General features: G+C 38.6%; 1 non-coding gene across 1 annotated transcript; it reads right to left on the reverse strand.

The window, feature by feature from the left end:
* Positions 1-13,274: 13,274 nt before the first annotated feature.
* On the reverse strand, positions 13,275-13,404 carry LOC123392459. Its single transcript, XR_006607176.1, has one exon. It is a non-coding gene; the product is annotated as a small nucleolar RNA SNORA70 (small nucleolar RNA).
* Positions 13,405-14,790: the final 1,386 nt, after the last annotated feature.

Here is a 14,790-nt window from a genome sequence, read left to right on the forward strand (position 1 = left end):
AGGAGGATGGGGGGAATGTACAAAAATATACATACCCACAAGGTATGGGGAATGGAATATGAGGAGGATGGGGTAAAGTGGTGTGGGAGCTATACAGGCTTCCATTTATGGAATGAATAAGTCACAGGGTGGGTGGGGGGGTAGGGGTGAAAGTTATATCACGGGTCATAGATATTTTAATAGTGCTGTATGTTGACAGATGGTGAGCATGGCATAAGGTATAGAGTTGTTGAACCACTGTGTTGTATACCTGAAACATTGTGTGTCAGCTGTACCTCAATGAAAAAAATAAAGTTTACAAATTTACAAGTCAGAGTTGTAACAAAAACTCCAGGGTGGTGTTTTTTTTTTTTTTTTTTGGGTCCTCTTGTACATCCTGTTAATGGACACTCTGTTAATATTTTGGGGAATTTCTTTTGGGGGAGTTTAGGATTTATATATATATATATATATTTTTTTTTTTTTTTAAAGATTTTATTTATTTATCCATTTGACAGAGATCACAAGTAGGCAGAGAAGCAGGCAGAGAGAGATGGAGAAGCAGGCTCCCTGCTGAGCAGAGAGCCCAACATGGGGCTCGATCCCAGGACCCTGGGACCATGAACTGAGCCTAAGGCAGAGGCTTTAACCCACTGAGCCTCCCAGGCGCCCCGGATTTTTATATTTTTTAATGCATTTTTCATTTTGTGAAACTTATTTCACTTTACTACTTTTACCTTATGCATATATATATATATAGAGAGAGAGAGAGAGTGAGTGTTGTGGTAAAATATACATAACATGAAATTTATCATTTCAGCCATTAAAAAATATTTATTTAGAGTGAGTATGTGTGTGTTCAAGTGAGGGGTGGAAGGAGAGAATCTCAAGCAGACTCTGCGCTGAGTATGGAGCCTGATGTGGGGTTCTGTGCCACAACCCTGAGATCATGACCTGAGATTAAATGAGGACTCCAATGCTTAACCAACTGAGCCCCCCCCCCAACATTTTAACCATTTTTAAGTGTACAGTTTTGTGGCATTAAGTACATTCACATTGTTGTGCATCCATTTCTACCATCCATCTCAGAACCTTTTCATCTTCTCTAACTGGAACTCTGTACCCAATAAACACTAATGCCCCATTCATCCCTTTCCCAAGCCCTTAGCAAAAAACATTTTGCTTTCCAAGTACCTCATGTAAGTGTAATCATACAGTATTTGTTCTGTTGTGCCTCATTTCATTCAGCGTAATGTTGGTTCATCCATGTTGTGGCATGTGTTTGAATTTCCTTCCTTTTTAAAGCTGAATAATATTCCACTGTACATACATGCCATGTTTTGTTTATCCCTTCATCCACTGATGGACACTTGGGTTGCTTCCACCTTTTGGCTACTGTAAACAGTGCTGTGAACATGGATATATGAATACCTGTTCAGGTCCCTACTTTTCAGTTCTTGTGGGTATGTATATCCAGAAGTAGAATTGCTGGATGATGTGGTAATTTTATGTTTTGATTTTTTTGAGGAGTTGCCGTCCTGTTTTCCACAGTGGCTGCACCATTTTACATTCCCACCAGCAGTGCACAAGAATCCCAATTTTCCACATGGTAGCCAACACTTTATTCTTTTTTTTTTTTTTTTTTAAATTTTAAGTAATCTCTATACCCAACACGGGGCTTGAACCCACAACCCCAAGATTGGAAAGCATGCTCCACTCACTGAGTGAGCCAAGTGCCCCTAAACTTTATTACTTAATGTTTGTTTAAAATAGCCATCTTTTTTTTTTTTTTTTAAGATTTTTAAATTTATTTCTCAGAGAGGGAGAGCACAAGCAGGCAGAGTGGCAGGCAGAGGCAGAGAGAGAAGCAGGCTCCCTGTGAGCAAGGAGCCCGATGTAGGACTTGAACCCAGGCCCTGGGATCGTGACCTGAGCCGAAGGCAGCTGCTTAACCAACTAAGCCACCCAGGTGTCCCTAAAATTAGCCATCTTTTTTAAAGATTTATTTGTCCATTTGAGAGAGAAAGAGAGATGGAGAGGGACAAGCAGGAGAGGGGCAGAGAGATAAAATCAGATTCCCTACTGAGCAGGGAGCCCAACTCTGGGCTCCATCCCAGGATCCTGAGATCATGAGCTGAGCTGAAGGCAGATGCTTAACTTACTGAGCCACCTGGGCATCCCTGAATTTTTGTTTTAAATCTTTTTTTTTTTTCATTGTCTCTTACAGGTTTTGAGGTGTATTAATAATGTTATTCTTCCTTTGTGGCAGTAGTTTATTAGAGGAGAAAATTTGAGTATTGATGGGCCTTCCAAAGTAGCATGTAATATGGTGCATGATAGAGGCACAGCAACTTGTAAATAGTTGAAGTATTACTTGAAGTAATAGTAATATTTCTCAGTTTGAACTATTTAAGGGAGGAAAACCTAATATATCCATTTCTTGTTTGCATTAGTGCTTTCCAAAATAAAATTTCAGTATGTGAGTTACAGGTGAATAGTTTCTCCTTGTGAAATATTAAAGCATTAAAGATAAGGCTAAAATTCCTTTAAATGTGATTTTCAGTCCTGGTCTTTTTATTCTCTCTAGAGATAATTACTATAATTCATTTAGCATATTCCCTCCCCCACAGGCTTTTTCCCCCATGCCTGTGTGTGTGTGTGTGTGTGTATCCATCCCTAAATAATATATGGCATTCTTTACCTTTTTTCTTTTTACTATACTGTACATCTCTACATCATTCTTCTCTTCAGTGTGTCTCAGAGATATTTGCTTAAATATTATATAATATTCCATAATACAAACATAATTTTTTTGTTCATCTAGTTACTCTATTGGTAGATATTTAGGTTATCTTTAGTCTTTTGTTCTTATTAGCTGTTGCAGTGAAGGTTTTATTGATTAATTAATTAATTAATTAACGTCTCTCTCAAAGCATCTTTCTCAGTGGGTGACTACTCTGAAGTATTGAGAAATAGATTTGCTGGGTTAGAGCTCCAGGCTGGCTCAGTAGGTAGAGCATGTGACTCTTAAACTCAGGGTTGTGAATTTGAGCCCCACTTTGGGGGTAGAGATTACTTAAAAGGCAAAACAGATTTGCTGGGTCATATGGTATACATAGCTACAGTCTCCCCCCCGCCCCTCACCCCCATGTAAGCTATGAGCCGGCACGGAGCTTGTGACTCTTGATCTTGGGATGGAGAGTTCATGCTCTACCGACTCAACCAGTTAGGTGTCTTGTGTACCTATAGTTTTAATATGATGCCAAAATGCTCTTCAAAGTAGCTATAATAGCGATGACTGACTGGCTTAGTGGGTGGAGCATTTGATTCTTGATCTCAGGGTTTTAAGTTTGGGTCCCAGTGTTGAATATAGAATTATTTAAAAATAAATCTGTACTGGGGCGCCCGGGTGGCTCAGTGGGTTAAAGCCTCTGCCTTCAGCTTAGGTCATGATCTCAGGGTCTTGGGATCGAGCCCCACATCAGGCTCTCTGCTCAGCAGGGAGCCTGCATCCCTCTCTCTCTCTGCCTGCCTCTCTGCCTACTTGTGATCTTTATCTGTCAAATAAATAAATAAAATCTTTAAAAAAAAAAATCTGTATTAAAAAATAAAACAACAACTAAAAAGTTAGCTGTAACAATTTTACTTCTACCCAAGTGTATGCAAGTAGTAATCTTCCATGTTTATTTCAGTATTTGAAAGTAAATGGTATCTTAATTTTGGCCAGTCTAGTGGCTGGAATATAGGAAAAAGTTATCTTCGTTGTTTTTATTTTGTATTTTTCTGATTGCTTATGAGGTTTAGGTTATCGTAAGATAGCGTTAGGAAAGTGTGCATTATTTTCTGTTGTCCATTTACTCAGACTTGGTTCCTTCCCTCTCAGATTTGTTACTTTTAAAGGTATCTCTGATGCTTAAAGGATCTGTGTTTTGACTGAAATGCTTATAGCATTGAGCCAAGTGTTTGAGGAGTGGCAGTGGTAGGTATGCGGACAGTAGAGCTGGTGAGGGTCAAGTGACTTTGGAAGTCCCCTTGATTGTCTTCCATACAGAGATCTTTTTTTTTTTTTTTTTTAAGATTTTATTTATTTATTTGACAGAGATCACAAGCAGGCAGAGGGGCAGGCAGAGAGAGAGAGGAGGAAGCTGGCTCCCCACTGAGCAGAGAGCCCGATGCGGACCTAGGACCCTGAGATCATGACCTAAGCCGAAAGCAGAGGCCTTAACCCACTGAGCCACCCAGGCGCCCCCATACAGATATCTTTAAGTTAAATCAAGTTTCAGTGAATTTTTTTTCCTTAGCATTTGATTTCCCATCATTTTTCAAGTTCTAAATTGGGTGTATTTACTTTTTAAGTCTGCTTTATTAAGATATAATTTATATGCAATAGAATTCACCTGTTGTACTTTGACAGGCATATGGGCTTATAAAATCACCACTCTATTCTTGATAGAGAATATTTCCATTACTGCAGAAAAGGTTCCTAATACCCTTTAGCAATCCTCCCATTAGTCTCAGCAAACCACTGATCTGATCTCTGTCACTGTAGATTAGCATTTCTTATTATAGAAATTTGATATAAATGGTCATTCCCAGACCTCTCATGTAGACTTCTGAGGTTAGCATTGTATGAAAGTGAACTTAAAAAAATGATTAATTTCTAGACGCTTTTGGCTAAAAAGTTCCTAAATTTCTTTAGGGTTGAGACAGTTTTCTGAATGGTGACTTGGCAACTTGACGTCACTGTTGAATTAGAAAAAAATTTTGTTTCAATTCTGCTGTGGAAATACTGACACAATAAGGGTAACAGTACTTGAATCTGTAATGAAATATAGCCCAGTGGAGGAAGATAGCAGTAGCTGATCTACTCCCTATTTCCATACTTGCTTCTTAAATGTTAGTTTCATCGTCCCATTTATCATTACATACATTGATTTTGGTTTATATTGTCCTGAATTTGCAGACATTGTTTTGAATGAAGGACAACATCCACAGTGTTAGTGTTTAGTTTCTTGCCAAAGCTATATTTTAAAAAATGTTTTCTATTTCCATAGTTTCTGCAAAGGGAGAAAAAAAAATCCATGCTTTTTAGCCTTTTTTTTTTTTTTTTTTTTTCCCGAGAGAGGGAGGGACAGAAGGACCGAGGGCCTGAGACCATCTTTAGTAGGCTCCACGTCCAGTGTGAACCAGAAGTAGGGCTGGATCTCACCATCCTAAGATCATGACCTGAGCCAAAATCAAGAGTTGGATGTTTAACCAACAGAGCCAGGCAGGTGCCCCATTATTTATCTTTTCAAGGTGGCTGAGACTAAAACATAAAACAGTAGAAGGGAATCTGTCTAACCTGATTTCTTGTGTAAGATGATAATGTTACAGATCATAATATTACAGATTTCATGGTATTTGTTGGGAACTCCTGACTGCCAGTTCTTTTTTTTTCCTTGCATAATCTCTTTGAACACCTTCTATTTAAAATTTTGGAATGGTTATTCTTTAAACAAACAAAACAAAACAAAACAAAAAACAAAAAACCCACCTCAGAGGTATACTGCTGTTAACCAAGATTACAGAGACTGGTATAAATCTGAGTGTCCTTGTAATCTGTGTCATTCCGTCCCGTTGTGGGTTTTGGATTTGAACTGAGAATGTCTGTTTTCTGAAAGCACTAGTTTGTTTTAATTTATTTTAAAATTGCGAAATAATTGTACATATAATAAAGTATAGTAACCTTAAGCTTGATAACTTTTTACATGTGTATAGATCCATGTAATTGCACCCAGATTAAGATAGAACATTTAGGGGCACCTGAGTGGCTCAGTTGGTTAAGCAACTTCCTTCAGCTCAGGTCATGATCCCAGGGTCCCGGGATCAAGCCCTGCATTGGGCTCCTCACTCAGTGGGGAGCCTGCTTCTCCCTCTCCCACTCTCTTGCTTGTGTTCCTCTCTTGCTCTGTCTTTTCTCTGTCAAAACAAAAACAAAAACAAAACACTTACAGCTCTCCTCCACTCAGACTCTTTCCCAGTCAGTACATACCCCAAGGAGATAATCACACTTTGACTTTTATCACTATAGTGTCTTTGTTTTTGTTTTTAGTTTCATAGTAAAAGTTCTTTTTAAAAATGTTTCTTTTTCTGCTTGTAAAGAGCACCAGGGTAGCATCCCTAATAAGTTAGGGATGCTATAATCAGAGATAGCTTGAAAGGCATGGAAGTGAACAAGGCTTAATTGTATGATAGATGATTAATAACAAAATTCTAGTAGTTATGGAGCCTTCCTCATGGACAGAATATACTTTGCCTGGGACTAGAGTACAACCTTCTTTTTCATTTGAATTTTTTTAACCATAAGGAGAATTTAGATTAATCAAGTAATATAATGAATGTTCATGTACCTGCAGACTAGTTGAATAATATTAATCTGTCATATTTGTGTCAGATTTTAAAAAATAGTTTTTCGCTTTGATATAATTTCAGATTTAGTAGAAATTACAGAAATAACATAAGGAATTTACCAGTCATTACCCTTCACCAGTTGTTTACCTTTTGTTTCATATGCTTTTATAATCCCCCCCCCCTTTTTTTTTTTGAACCCTTTGAGAGTAAGTTGAAGGAACTGTGCCCCTCCAGAATTCCTTTGAATACTCTGGAGTTTATTTCCTAAGAATAAGGTAGGGACATTCTCTTATATAACCATGGAGAAATCCTTTATGGATTTTTAGAGTTTAATTTTAATGATAATCTTATATCTAAGCTCTTGGATACACCTCACAGTTGGCAAGATATTTCATGTACCACCTCTGGTTCCTCTATCAACAGAAGTTTCAGTATGTTTTTAAGCTTAATTAAATGCAAATGTGGTTTATTTTGCTTTTGGTCAAGATGTTTTGAAATTTGAAAACTAAAATGCATCTTGCTAACTTTGGCTTGTATATCATTAGGTTGTTGTCACCAGATATATTATATTATAGTATCTTAACATAATTTTTGAACTAAGAAGTACTAATTATAATTAGACTTTAGTCTGTCAGGGTTCTTTGTAAACTAACACTATGAAGTGTCAAGATGATACATAAACTCAACAGAGCATTTTTAGTTGTCCCTTATCACTGCCTCCTACAGAAGTGACATGCTTGTCAAAGCCACATGTATTCTTCCTGTTTTCCCGATAATAGTGTAAGTTTTTAGGTCAGTCGATGTATGGATAAAGGCGTTTGTATTGTGTTTACTCTCTATGGAAGTGAGTAAATTTGCCTGTGAAAATTAAACTCAGTACACTAAAGGTCTTAGTACACCTCTCACCAAATGAACCACTATCCATGCTGGAGTATCTAAAGAAGGTTGTGGTTTTCCTTGTGCCCTGTTTAGATATTCTGAAGCCCAGTTTTTCTCTTGTACATGTAACTTCAGAAGTTCTTTCTGGTTTTATTTGCATTTTCATGTAAAATTTATAATGTCTCTTTTCCTTAGTATCTGAGTTTTAGTAGAATTTGAAAAGATCTTAACCATTGTTTTAGGGGAAAACTGCATTCAAGTGATCATGTCACATCATGGTAAAGGGTCCATTCTAGCGTGGTGTTTTAGAATCTAGAAATATACCGGCCCTTTGACCTTGGGCAGCTTACTTAGTCCTTGGGCAGATTACTTAATTCTTGGGAGACTTGCTGTCCTCACTGAAGTGGGGATAAATAGTACCTACCTCAGCAGCCCTATGAAGATTGAATAAGATAATGTATGAAAAGTACATAGCTCAGTGATAGGCACAGGTCAGTAAATACTAGCTTTTAAGTAGAAGATAATGGTACTTATTTAGGCTTTGGTTTTGTTTAACAAAATAATACTTAAGTATTCCTTTAGACTAGTTTTACTAAGCCGATAAAGGTCCATAATATAAAACAGAGCTCCATATGCAGTGTTTAACTGTAGCTTTTTTGTGAACAGAGTAATGGATAGATCTATAATGGAAAACTTTTTTTTAAAAAATTTTTATTTATTTATTTGACAGAGAGATTACAAGTAGGCAGAGAGGCAGGCAGAGAGAGAGGGGAGGAAGCAGGCTCCCTGCTGAGCAGAGATCCCGATGCGGGCTCGATCCCAGGACCCTGAGATCATGACCTGAGCCGAAGGCAGCGGCTTAACCCACTGAGCCACCCAGGCGCCCCTGGAAGACTTTTTAGTAGCTTTTTTTGTATATTGGTTTGTTTTCCAGTAATCCCATGAAATTGGGCAAGACAGATATAAATTATATTTCCTTTGAGAGCTCAAGAAACCGATACCTAAAGTGTGTGTGGTGTAACTAAGTTATGGATACATAGCAGGGTATTAGTGGGAATAGCTAACATGTATGTGATTACTAAATGCTAGGTACACTTCTGGTTGCTTCTGTGTCTTAGATCACTTATAATAACACCGTGGGATATTTTTGCTGTCAAACATGTTAATGAAAAGAGACCTGCTCAAGATGATAAAACTAATAAATGCCTGAATTAGGTTTTGAGGCAAGGTCTACCGGACTCTAAAGCTGTGAATGAATGCCTAAAAGAGAACACTCTTCAGGGTGCCCTTGTATGTTTTTAATTCTTAAATACTGGTATTCCCTTGAAGTCTTTGTTTAAAAGAGCAGACACTGAAGTGACAGTGCATAGTAAAAAGGGAAATCCTATTCCTCCACTCTGCCACAGGCTGTGGGGAGTAGAATAAGGGAATAAAAGCAGGATATGTGGTCTTAAATACTGACTTTTGCAAAAGAATTTGCCTTTTTTATTAGGTTTACTATCTGGTTGAATAATCTTTTATCTTCCCTTACCCTTATTTTGGCGAAAAGTTTAGAGGCTGGAGACAAAATCAGCTATCTGTTCTGCAAGCCCTTAGAGAGGTTTGCATTCTTCCTATTCTGTAGTCTATAATTGTAATTTGGAAGGATTAGATTTAAGAAGAATAAAAGATTCCTTAACTTCTATGGTTCTATCAAGGTACCCTAGCCCCCTAATTTTATATATATAAATACTTCTGTGTGTGTGTGTATATATTTTATGTATAAAAAAATACATATATTTAACTCTGTATTTGGTTATGCTTGGGAACTTTTAGGTACTTACAGTCTCATTAGTATACTGAACACATAGACCAATTGTCTTATCCGGTCAGCTTTTTGCTTCCTTGCCCTTACATTTGTTTTATTGTGCTGGTGCCCATAACAACACAAACTTACAGCTCAGTAATGCAGGGCAAATAGACTTCTTTCCTTCCCTGGAGGCTTTTCCTGTACTAGATGCCAGTTGGGAGGGTGGTGAGCCTGCGAGTTTAATGGAAAACCTGATTTCCTGACTTTCTCTTATTTAGATTGTCTTAGTGCTGAAATAGGCTTTAAGAAGTGAGTAGAAAGCAGTGCCCAGCTTGAAGTTATTTTAAAAATATTCAGCTGTGAGTGAATGGATTTTTTCCCTTTATTTATTTTAAAAAATATTTTATTTATTTGACAGTGAGAGAGAGAGATCACAAGTAGGCAGAGGCAGGCAGAGAGAGAGCAGGGGAAGCAGTCTTCCCTGCCGAGTAGAGAGCCCAAAGTGGGGCTTGATCCCAGGACCCTGAGATCATAACTGGAGCCAAAGGCAGAGGTTCAACCCACTGAGCCACCCAGGCGCCCCTGATTTTTTCCTTTGTTAGCATCTCAGAAGGTGTTGACGGGTTTAATATTTTAATGTTAAGTTTAATTTAATATATTATTTAATAACAATCTGTAGTAGAACATTATTTAGTGACACCCAGTTTTCAATTTAATAGCCATTTATTTGCCTTGGCAAATTCTGTGTTTTCCTGTATTCCCCCAAACATGCTTTTCTTTCTTTTTCTCTTTTTTTAAAAATAAGATTATTTATTTATTTATTTGACAGAGAGAAATCACAAGTAGATGGAGAGGCAGGCAGAGAGAGAGAGAGGGAAGCAGACTCCCTGCTGAGCAGAGAGCCCGATGCGGGATTCGATCCCAGGACCCTGAGATCATGACCTGAGCCGAAGGCAGCGGCTTAACCCACTGAGCCACCCAGGCGCCCCTCTCTTTTTTTTTTAAAGATTGTATTTATTTATTTGTCAGAGAGAGAGCATGTGTGCACAAGCAGGGGGAATAGCAGGCAGAGCAGGCAGGGGGAGAAGCAGGCTCCCCGCTGAGCAAAGAGCCTGATTTGGGACTCCATCCCAGGACGCTTGTGACCTGAGCCGAAGGCTTAACTGCATAACCACTTAACCAACTAAGCCACCCAGGTGTCCCAAAACTTGATTTTCATTACAGTTTTCCAAGTTAATTTCTTTTATTTTATTAAATTTTAAAAAATTCATATCCTGGATGAGCTGCCCCCCACCCAATTTTTTTTTCTTAAGTTAAGATGTTTATTTTATTTTAGTAACCTCTACACCCAGCGTGGGGCTTGAACTTAAAACCCCAAGATCAGGAGGCACATGCTCCACTGGCAGAGACAGCCAAGGCACCCCCAAGTTAATTTCTTTGAATAGAATGTAAAATTGTAATATTGAAAAAATATGGCCCTCCCTCATCCTTTCCATTTGAGTCTTATTTTTTTTTTTATTTTTTTTAAGGATTTTATTTATTTGACAGAGATCACAAGCAGGCAGAGAGGCAGGCAGAGAGAGAAAGAGAGGAGGGAGTAGGCCCTCCGCTGAGCAGAGAGCCCGATGTAGGGACTCGATCCTAGGATCCTGAGACCATGACCTGAGCTGAAGGCAGAGGTTTAACCCACTGAGCCACCCAGGCGCCCCTCCATTTGAGTTTTAAGATGCTTATGTTTTTGATATTACTACCGTGGTTAAAAGACTTTCTGGGGAATTTGATGTGATGTTTGGATTTTAAAGGCTTGTATTTTACCCCTTTTCCAAACCTTCTATCAAGTACTCAACTTCTGCAGCTGACAAAAGTAAGATACTTATTGATAATGGATCTTTGTTATCTTTCTTGTCAGTAATTACTAGTGTTTTAGCTTTACTCTATTTTGTCTTCATTTGAATCTAGCAGTTTTAATACCCTTATTAGCAGGGTGAATCTCTTTTCTCAGGAGAATGCTGACATTTACACGGCTATAAAACTTAGTTGTTTGAGTGCCTACTGAGCATCAAGACATTCTTTTCTGGAGATGCCTTTCTTTACCACACATTGTTACCTTTGATCTATCACAGCAGTCTTGGGGCTCAGAAGCAACTTGTTTGTTGTGCTTGTGTGCTTTTTTCTTTCATAAAACTTTGAAGGTTTGTTTTTATAAAATACTAGTTTTTAGAATGTAAAATTTGGTGAATAATAGCACTCCATATAATTTTTGGGTCTCAATGAAGTAAACATCAAATTGCATTTCATAAATGTGTTTAAAGGATCTAAATCTGTGAATGATGGAAAAAACTTCCCAAAGCCTGTTCTTCTAGTTGATGATGTTCAGTAGGTACAGACCTTTCTTTCTTTCTTTTTTTTTTTTTAAAGATTTTATTTATTTATTTGACAGACAGAGATCACAAGTAGGCAGAGAGGCAGGCATAGAGAGAGAAAGAGAGAGAGGGAAGCAGGCTTCCTGCGGAGCAGAGAGCCCGATGCGGGGCTCTATCCCAGGACCCTGAGATCATGACCCGAGCCGAAGGCAGCAGCCCAAACCACTGAGCCACCCAGGCGCCCCGGTACAGACCTTTCTGAAATCTGAGTCTGATTTGGAACCATATGTGCTTTTCTGGCATACTTAAAAAAGATTTGTATTGATTTGTGAGCCCAGAGTTAAATTTTTCTTGGTCATTGGAGTGATGGGTGTTTAAAAAAATTTCCCCCCCATAGATTTCTTGCTTAGGACTGGCCATATAATTTTCAGGGCTCCTTTTTAAAGAAAAAATGAAGAATTTCAGAATGATTATAGCAGAAAAATAAACCAAGCATGGAGTCATGTGACTGTACAGGTTGTGCACTCATGAAGCTGGCCTTGTCATTTCTTCAACAGCTAATTTTATTTTTATTTTTTATTTATTTTAAAGATTTTATTTATTTATTTGACAGAGAGAGATCACAAGCAGGCAGAGAGGCAGGCAGAGAGGGAGGGGGAAGCAGGCTCCCTGCTGAGCAGAGAGCCTGATGTGGGGCTTGATCCCAGGACCCTGTGATCATGACCTGAGCCAAAGGCAGAGGCTTAACCCACTGAGCCACCCAGGTGCCCCACTAATTTTATTTTTAAAAAAGATTTCTTTCTGAGAGAGAGTGGGCGAGTGGTTGGAGGGGCAGAGGGAGAGAATCTTCAAGCAGATTCCCTGCTGAGGGTGAATCCCCCCCCACAGTGGGGTCTCAGTCTCACCACCCATGAGATCATGACCTGAGCCAGAACCAAGAATAGTTAGATGTTTAATTGAGCCACTCAGGCACCCTGTTCAATAGATAATTTAGAAAAATTGTGTACATTTTCTAATTTTGACATATAAGTGTATATTTTACTGTTTTTATTTGAAGAAAATATGTCCATGTTAGGATTTAAAATCTTAAACTTTTATGCTAGTTTTATTTTCTAACTTAAGATTTGGTTAAGGAGTGTCACAGTACAAATGTTCTTACTATAGGTTTAAATGAAATAACACAAAACTTGGATCTTAAAAATGTTTTGTTTTATTTTATTTTATCTTATTTTATTTTGTTTTATTCAGACATTGAGGTCTTGTAGAGATAACTTTTGAAATTGATGATCCTGAGTTGCGACTTTAGGTCATGTGCTTACCTCACTCTTGAAATAACTTTATAAACCTTTCAGGCTTGCTAATTAAGGTTAGCTAAAACTACTTTAAGCAAAAGCCCTGTGCTTGTTTTCCCAGTGAGCTAAATCAAACATTAATTTCTGAAGATAATTTTTTTTTTGATAGGAAGTAGTATTTATTGGTGGGCATGAATAGGGAGGGAGCAGTGCCAAGGTTCTCATGAGTGCAGAGGCCTTCATTTGGCCACTGTTAGGAAAGTATTTGACCCCACAGCTACCTGGGATGAGCTGCTCTTCAGCTACCATGTCTTCAACTTTGTCTGCATTAAACTTAGTAAAAGCCCCACTTCTTGGAGATGCGCATCTTCTGGCGGCCAGGGAACTTGAACTTGGCCCTGTCTAGGGCCTCAGTCACATGCTCCTTGTTCTGCAACTTGTTATGGATGGACATGATGACTTGGCCAGTGTGGACCCTGGCTCCTGTGCCCTATAGGGCTTTCCGAAGGCACCCCGCAGGCCGGTCTGCAGCCTAGCTTGGAGATAGCATGAGGTCACACCTCAGTGTGCACTGGAAAGGGCTATGTTCAAGGTCTCTTGGGGCAACTCATGCAGTCAGCGGGTTCCATATGCCACCAAGGAGGCTACTCTTTGCAGCATGGCATGCTGGTCCCCCATGGAGAAAGGAAAGAGTACAGTCGGCTTGAAGATAAAATTTTTTAATGAAACTGTTTAAAGTTTTCTGGGTAGATGTTATTCTGAAATGACTTCTTGTGTATGGAGAGATTATTTGTGTATTTTATATAAAAGAGTAGCAGTTGATGTAGACTACTGGAAACAGCTTTAACTAATAGTAATAAGAATATTACTGTATTTTTTTAACCAGTAAGAAGTTTTATGGGAGCTGAACCTAGTAACCCCCCCCTTTTTTTCCAAGTAGGAAATACGAATGCTATCAAAGGTCCAACATTTTTTCCCTCCCTCTTCTTCCTCCTCACCATCAGGTTAGCAGGTGGTAAAATAACCATTTCTCTGACAGAAGGTACTGGGTGATTAACAAAAGCCATCATATAACACATTCCCTTGATCATGTCATGAAGTTGATCTCCTTGGAGGCCAATTAACTTCATGGAAATTTCTGTACCTTAGAAGAACTTTAGACTTTACCCAGAACACTGATCACATGTAAATGCTTGTCCTTTGGTTATATGGAAAACCACAATTTCATATGCATTCCCTCAGAAAGAGATTTGAAACAGAGTTGGTGACCTATGTAGGGTAGTTCATATGATCTGCTTGTACAACTTTTTCTAAATACTATACCGACTACTTTTGGATGAGGGTTAGAGCTCCTGCTTTAGGATATGATTTTAGGATTTTTAAAAAATTAAGATAGAATTTATATAGTGAAATGCAATCACTTCTCAGCCTTTTGGCTAAGGTCAAGTGTAGTATATAGTGAAATGCACAGATAGAAATATGCAGTTTGAGTTTCAGTAAATGTTTACAGCTATGTAGCCACTGCCACAATCCTGATATATAACTTTATATTGGAACATACTCATGGCCCCCTTCTGGTTATTTCCTGTTCTCCTCCCACCCAAACTGCAGTTCCTACCTGAATTATGTTTCTGTCACTATAGATCAGCTTTATTTATTTATTTATTTGATTTTTATTTATTTATTTGACAGAAATCACAAGTAGGCAGAGAGATTGGAGGAAGCAGGCTCCCCGCCAAGCAGAGAGCCTGAGGCGGGGCTCGATCCCAGGACCCTGGGTTCATGACCTGAGCCTAAGGCAGAGGCTTTAACCCACTGAGCCACCCAGGCCCCCCTTATTTATTTATTTTAAAAGATTTTATTTATTTGACAGAGATCACAAGTAGGCAGAGAGGCAGGCAGAGAGAGAGGAAGGGAAGCAGGCTCTTCCTGATGTGGGGCTTGATCCCAGGACTCTGGAAATGACCCGAGCCAAAGGCAGAGGCTTAAACCCACTGAGCTACCCAGGTGCCCCACTATAGATCAGTTTTATTTAATTTTTCATTTTAATGGAATCATGTAGTATTTGCTCTTTTTTAAGTTGATGCTTTGAGTC

Source organism: Mustela putorius, unplaced genomic scaffold (assembly GCF_011764305.1).
Source record: "Mustela putorius furo isolate JIRA1106 unplaced genomic scaffold, ASM1176430v1.1 tig00000578_pilon_pilon_pilon, whole genome shotgun sequence".
Lineage (NCBI taxonomy): Eukaryota > Metazoa > Chordata > Mammalia > Carnivora > Mustelidae > Mustela > Mustela putorius.